This window comes from Podarcis melisellensis (genome assembly GCF_964234715.1).
Source record: "Podarcis melisellensis genome assembly, chromosome: W".
Classification (NCBI taxonomy): domain Eukaryota; kingdom Metazoa; phylum Chordata; class Lepidosauria; order Squamata; family Lacertidae; genus Podarcis; species Podarcis melisellensis.
In genome coordinates this window covers 1143414-1150601 of record NC_138535.1, presented here as the reverse complement: position 1 = coordinate 1150601, position 7188 = coordinate 1143414, and positions in this window count along the sequence as shown.

Genomic DNA, 7188 nt, shown 5'->3' with positions numbered 1-7188 from the left:
AAGAAATTGGAAGGGATTTCTTCATCTTTGAATAAACTTTCACAAGCCCTTCTGACTCATCCATCTTCCTCAACTGAGCTATCTAATTTGCATCAATCTCCTGTGCAGCTTGTAAGTGCCTTAAAGAGACAACATGACCAGAAATCTCACCTTAAGGGTTCTAGAAGCAGGCTGCCACTGCCCCAAAGGAACAAGCAATCCTTGATTTTTCAACCTAATAAAATATGTCTATCCATTTTTTCCCGTGACGCCCCCAGACTTAGGTGGAATAACCTGAGGATGGCTAAAGGGTACCTACGTGATTTGCTAAACATCCCTTTTTTTCAGATAGATCTTATATCTGTAGTACCCCTAAATGGCACGCCCTGGCCAAGGAAATTTATGCTCTCCTTCCAGTCTGCAAGGATCCCACATCTTCTTGCAAGACAAAAAGACCGGCTGGCAGCCTGGGAGATTGTAACAACAAGAGTCTTTAAGGACACGAGTGTCAAACCTCTTTTTGCCAACATCTTAACCGGCAATGAATGCTCGTTACCCCCTTCTGCTCCTATAATAAAGGAAAAAACACCTAGCCGGGTACCCCCTGTTCCACCTGCGATCCCAAGTGCCCACCTAGTTACGCTGAGGAATGATCCAATTGCAAGCCGAGATTGGAATATCCCTGAAGAGAGAAATCTTATCTCCTCTTATGGAAAACTCCCTTCAGAAGAACAGCAGGCTATTCTCGACAGATTGGATCTACTCAAACAAAGACTCCTATCGCAAGGGGACCCCTCTATGCCGACGAGAGAGGAGAGCAGGCGCTCCACGTCCCACAAGGCGTCTCCATCAAATGCCTTGACAAGCTTTCAACCTGCTACTTTGTTACCCCCTACTGATCTGAATCAGCAGTCACCTGTTGACCAACAGCACCATTCTACCGTGGAGGAAGTCGATAAACTCAACACTCCCGTCTCAGACCTTATGCCCAATCAAAATATGGAAGTTGATGAATCCTTTGCTTCAATGCCAGAGCTAGAATCTACCCTGTCTGAAGATCACCAGGAAATGATTATGCATGCACCACCCCCACGTTCACGTCCTTCTATACATCTGCGTGATAATTCTTCTCCATCTGCGCAGCAACTACAAGTGATGGCTGGAACACCTCTTAGCGCTACCCTGGTTAAGACTGACAACTCTGACGGATCTACTAGTATTGCCCATCAAAGACCTACTACTACTCACCTCATTGAACAGCATCCGACCTCACCAACTTTGCCTAATTCTTCCTCCCCGGCAAAGCCCTCCCTGCCTGTTAATGTTACCAAATCATGGATTCGATCAACACAGAAGAAGACCTTATCCGCACAAACTAAAATTACTGATTTCTTCATGGGTCCTCCTTCTACCTCCAAGAACCTATTAAACAACTCAAAGTGACAATTACCGGGACAGCACAAGGATCTGACATTATCAATACTTAGCTGGAACATTGCTGGTTGGAGAACCAAAAAATCAGATCCCGAATTCAGGAAATACATAAATTCATTTAATATCATTCTATTCCAAGAAACATGGGATGAGGAAGAGATTACCATAGACGGCTTCGATCTTCTAACACTTCCGGCCTCCCCTTCCCTGAAAGGTGGTCGCCCCAAAGGGGGTCTTTTGATTGGGATCTCACTCCAACTTCACGCCAAATTCACTCTGGTACGGGCTTCCCCGCCTTTTGCTCTATCTGGACTGATCGCAGAAGGGAAGTCCTCATTACTAATTACTAATGTCTATCTCCCCCCTGAAGGCTCTGCACCTGATCTTGACTGGAGATGGGAATCATTTGAAAATCACCTATTGTCATGTCATACCAAATGCCCTAACTCGTACTCCTTAATTGGGGGAGACTTTAATGCTCGTATTGCCACAAATTGGGACCTACTAACCAAGTCCAAATGGTGGACTCCCCCATGCTTGGACAACTTTGACTTGGAACATGCCAGAATTAGAACTTCAAAGGACAACAGAGTAAACAAAGCAGGCGTGACCCTTTACCAAATGGCCATTCGCCTGAATTTAGTCTTCTTGAACGGCACCTTCCCCCCCCCGACATACCGGGGGAGTTCACCCACCTGGGACTAGCATCTAACAGTGTTATCGATTACTTCTTGATCTCCGCAAATTTGGCCGTTAATGTTCTTTCCTTCCAAGGTGAAAACCAACATTTCAGTGATCACCTTCCAATAGTGACCACTTTGTCATTGTTCCGGTGCCAGAAGGACTATAAACACTCAGTCCTTCTGGAAACCTCATCATCGACTGTCACGGCCACCCAGGACTGGTCCCAGCTCACAAGAGACCTCACTCCGTTGCAGCTTATTTACAGGAAAAGTTTATTGAAGATTTCTGCTTCTCATACAGTTCAGCATTGTGGCCGTACGTCTGCCACGTTAGACCGCTGAAGTCCCCTCTGACTCCTCCCCTCTTCCGCACCAACTTAATAGCCTGGCTCTAGACCACCTCTTCCTCTCCTTTCTTTTCCGCAGGGTCTTCCTGCCCCCCTGGGTTCCCTCTCTCCGTGACTCGCCTGAGGCTGAATCCTCTGCCGCCTCTTCCCCCCTCTTTCTGGCTTTAGGGCCGGGCTCCTCCCCTGAGCTCTCTCCACTTCCGCGCGCCTCTACGTTTGAACTTGGCGCGCGTACGTTGCTGCTGACCTTTCTTTCGACCGCTACACCACCCCCTGCTCTGCTCTCCACCCTTTCCGGCTGAACACCCTGCTCCAACCCCCTCTCTCTGTTCTCTCCTAATCCTGCTCCCTCCGAGAGGCTGACGACTCCACCCCCTTTACTCCGTTCCGGCTGAGACGTCTCTTGCTTCCTCTGTCTTCCACTGGGCTCCTCTCCGCTTCTCCCTTCTCCTCCCCTTTGCTTGATTAAGGTAACCCCCTTTTGAGAATCCTCTGACTCGCTGCTCAGACTCGTGGATTCCCTCAGAATTCCGTCATCTTCTTCCTCATCCTTCTGCCCCTCCTCCCACTCGCTCTCCGTCTCCTCTGTCATCTCCTCCTCTCTCCCAGAAACCCTGACATCCATCCCCCCCTCGAAGCCCCCCCTTCCCCCCTCCCGCTCGCCGGGGACCGGTTGTGGAAACTGCGGCTCTTCGGGGGTAGGCTCAGGATACAGGTCGTCTACGTCAATGTTCTCTGCTGGCAGTTCTGTGTACGCGTATTCGAAGTCGGGTTCTTCCCCCAAATGCTTCTCAGTCTCTGCTTCCATCGCTACTTCTTCCGGTGCTGCCCGCCAAGGACCTATCAGCCACCTCTTACGCCATTCCTCCTCTGGCTGCTCCTCCCACCAATAAGGGGTTTCCGTGTCCACCCCCGAGCACGATCCCCTGGGCGGGCTTGATTCTGGTGTTCTTTCCTCGGGGGAAGAGAAACCCCTGAACGTGCTATCTGACAATGTGGGTGTGAAAAGCCAGTCATCAAAGTACTCAGCTGGCATGGGTCTATGTGGGAAAAGTGCATGGAACTCTTCTTTCAAAAGGGGTTCGTCTAACTCGTAGCCTGGCACCCAACTATTAGCAGCGGCTGGTGTGCCCTCCCTGGCGAGAAAGTATTCAACTCCCTCCTCCCCCCATCTCGAGTCCAGTATCTCTGTGACCTCGTTAAGAGGTCCTGGTCTTGGCGATTCCCCCCTCTCAGGCGCCCCCCTACGTGGCTCTGGGGGTGCTCCTGACTCTTGAAACCTGTGTGGGGTTTTGTAGGGAGTGAGCACCGACCTATGAAAGACCGGGTGCACCCTGGAACCTTCCGGAAGGGCTAGACGAAAAGCCACCGGATTGATCTTAGCCTCAACTAGATATGGCCCTAGCTGCCTGTGTCCTAACTTCTTCTTGGCCAATGACCTGGCCGGCATCGCGTGGGCTGCTAACCACACCCAGTCCCCAACCTGGATGTCCTCTCCCGCCCTCCTGTGCTTATCGGCCTGCACCTTATACGCCTGTTTTGCCAGCTCCAAATGTCTCCGCAGCTCCTCGTGCACCTCTTGCAACTCCGCTGCAAACTGGTCGGCATCTTGAGGCCCCCCCCCTCCTGGTGCCGCAAATCTCGGGAAGGTTCTGGGATGACGGCCATTGTTCGCGAAGAAAGGCGTCACCCCGGTGGAAGCGTGTTTCGTGTTGTTGTAGGCGAATTCAGCCATCGGCAGATAGTCCACCCACGCCGCAGGTCGCTGGTTGGCGTAGCACCGCAGGTACTGCTGCATGATCGCGTTGACCCTCTCCGCTTGACCGTTGGTTTGTGGATGCCTCGCCGATGTCAGGTTGATTTTGACGTGCAAGATGCCCAGAAGCTTTCGCCAGAAAGTGGAAACAAACTGGCGCCCCCTGTCGGACAAGACGGACTGCGGAAGTCCATGCACTCTGAAGACGTGATCGATGAAGAGCTTTGCGGTCTGTTCTGCCGTCGCCACCTTGGCACAAGGGATGAAGTGCGCCATCTTGGTGAACAAGTCCACCACCACTAACACCGCCGTCTTACCTCTGGAGCTGGGCAGGTCTGTAACAAAGTCCAACGCTACCCTCTCCCACGGTTGCTGCGGTGTCTCCAGCGGTTCTAGCAATCCCGCCTGCTTCTGGTGCACCGGTTTGGACCTCTGGCAGATATCACACCTGGCGACGTAGTCCGCCACCTCTCCTCTCATCTGGGGCCACCAAAAGTCTCTAGCCACCAACTCCATCGTCTTCTCTTTGCCGAAATGGCCTGCACTAGGGGCGTCATGCAACTGTTGCAGAACCTTGGCTCGAAGATCGTCGGTGGGCACGTAAAGGGCACCCTTACGAGTCAAAAGTCCATCCTGTAATTGAAACTCATCGGTGTGTCGCGACCCTCCGCGTAGCTCCTCCATCTTAGACTGTGCAAACTGATCCCTTTGCAACGCGCGTCGCACCGCGTCCAGGTCGACTGCGATGGTAGCGCACGTCCACGCCTGCGGTGCGAAAATGTGCTTTGCTGCGATTGGAGCTGCTTCCTCCCAGTATTGCGGCTTTCGGGACAGCGCGTCTGCAATAACATTGGAGTCTCCTGGGATGTATTCTATTTTGAAGTCGAAATCCGCAAAGAACTCCGCCCAGCGCATGTGTCGCTGGGTCTGCAACTTAGCCGTCCGCCAATACTCTAAGTTCTTGTGATCCGTGCGGACCTGCACCGTGTGCTTGGCTCCTATCAAGAAGTGTCGCCACGCTTTGAAAGCTGCATGAATGGCCAACAACTCCCTGTCCCATATGGTATAATTGCGCTCCGTCTTGCTGAGCTTCCGGGAGTAGAACGCACCCGGTCGCCAGTTGCCTTGTGAATCCTCTTGCAAAAGAACGGCCCCAACCGCTCTATCTGACGCATCGGTCTCTACCCGCATGGGTCTGCCGGGATTCACGTGGAGCAGCTGCTCTTCGGAGGCGAAAAGACCTTTAAGCGTTCGGAAGGACCGCTCCGCTTGTTCGGTCCAGACGAACTTCTTCTTCTTGGAACTGAGGGTGTCAGTGATCGCCGCCGTCGCGTTCGCAAAACCTTTAATAAACTTGCGGTAAAAATTGGCAAAGCCGATGAACCTCTGGACCTCTTTCCGATTTCGAGGGCTTTTCCAGTCCAACAGCGCTTGAACCTTAGCCCTGTCCATGGCCAGTCCCTCGTCGGACAACTTGTAGCCAAGGAAATCAACCTCTCTGACATCAAACTGGCACTTTTCCAACTTGGCGTACAGCCGGTGTTCCTTCAGCCTCTGCAGGACCTCCCTCACGTCCTTATCGTGATCCTCCGGCGATTCCGAGAAAATCAGGATATCGTCGAGAAAGCAGACACACTTCTTGTAGAGGAGACCTGCTAGCACGTGGTGCATAAATGCTTGAAAAACGTGGCTGCCATTTTGGAGGCCGAAAGGCATGACTCTGTATTCGTATGTGCCCAGAGGGGTGAACATGGCGGTCTTCCACTCATCCCCTTTCCGGATGCGGATGAGATTGTAAGCTCCACGTAGGTCCAGCTTGGTGAAAATCTTGCCCCTCCTGACGGTCGCTAAAAGGTCGTCAATCTTGGGCATGGGGAAAGCTTTGGGCTTAGTCAAGCTGTTGATGAACCTGTAATCCACTATAAGCCTTTTTTGGGGCGTGTCCTTCTTCTTCACAAAGAAAACAGGGCTGCCTCCCGCTGCTTTAGATTCCTGGATGAAACCTCGCTTGAGGTTATGGTCTATGAACTCCCGAAGCTCTTGCATTTCGTCCTCCGACATGGAGTACAGCTTGGCAGCAGGCAATTGCGCCCCTGGCACTAAATCAATCGCGCAGTCGTAAGGTCTATGAGGCGGCAACTTGTCAGCTTCCTTCTCACAGAAAACCTCCAAGAATTCCTGGTACTTGTGAGGCACTGTTTGCACCATACCCAGATGCAATGGCTGCTCAGCTTCTCCTCCCTGATCGGTCTGAAAGCAATGCTGAGCACAATACGATGAACAAAAGTTGATCTGCCTCTGGTACCACGCAACCGCGGGACTGTGCCTCTCCAGCCAACTCATGCCTAACACGATGGGTGTGTCCGATAAGTGGGTGACATTGAAACTAATAAGCTCTCGATGGTTGCCAATCTGCATCATCATGGGAGGGGTTTGCTGCACCACTTGCCCCCCCAGCAACTTCCTGCCGTCCACCGTGACCACGTTCAGAGGCGTCGTTGCAGGCAGGAGCGCCATGTTGTGCTGCTTAACGAACTGCAGTCCCATGAAGTCGGCGTTGCTTCCCGAATCGATCGTTATTGGAACCTCGAGGAGTCTCCCATCAGGCAACTGGAGTGTTGCTGTGAGCAGAACTGCCGGTTTGGGAGGCAAAGGGTCCACGCTCTGCAGTGATGCTGGGGGCTTGTCTACAGATCCGCCTGGCTGAGCCCCAGTAGCTCTGCTTCCAGCCAGGCACTGTCGTTTCCCTGAAGCTGCTCCCCTGGTTGCACCTCTGCTGTTACAGTTGCCAGCGCTGCAGTGTGCTTCTGGAGCCTCTGGGGGCACTCTTTCGCCATGTGGTGCGCACTGTCACAGATGTAACACTTCCTGGTTCCTCTAGGAGGCTTCGCTTTGGCTGCACCAGGGACAGGGCTCTGGGAAGGCTTCTGAGCCCTAGCACCACCAATCTCCATTGGCTCCTCTCTGTCCTTCCCCATTGGCGAGGGGT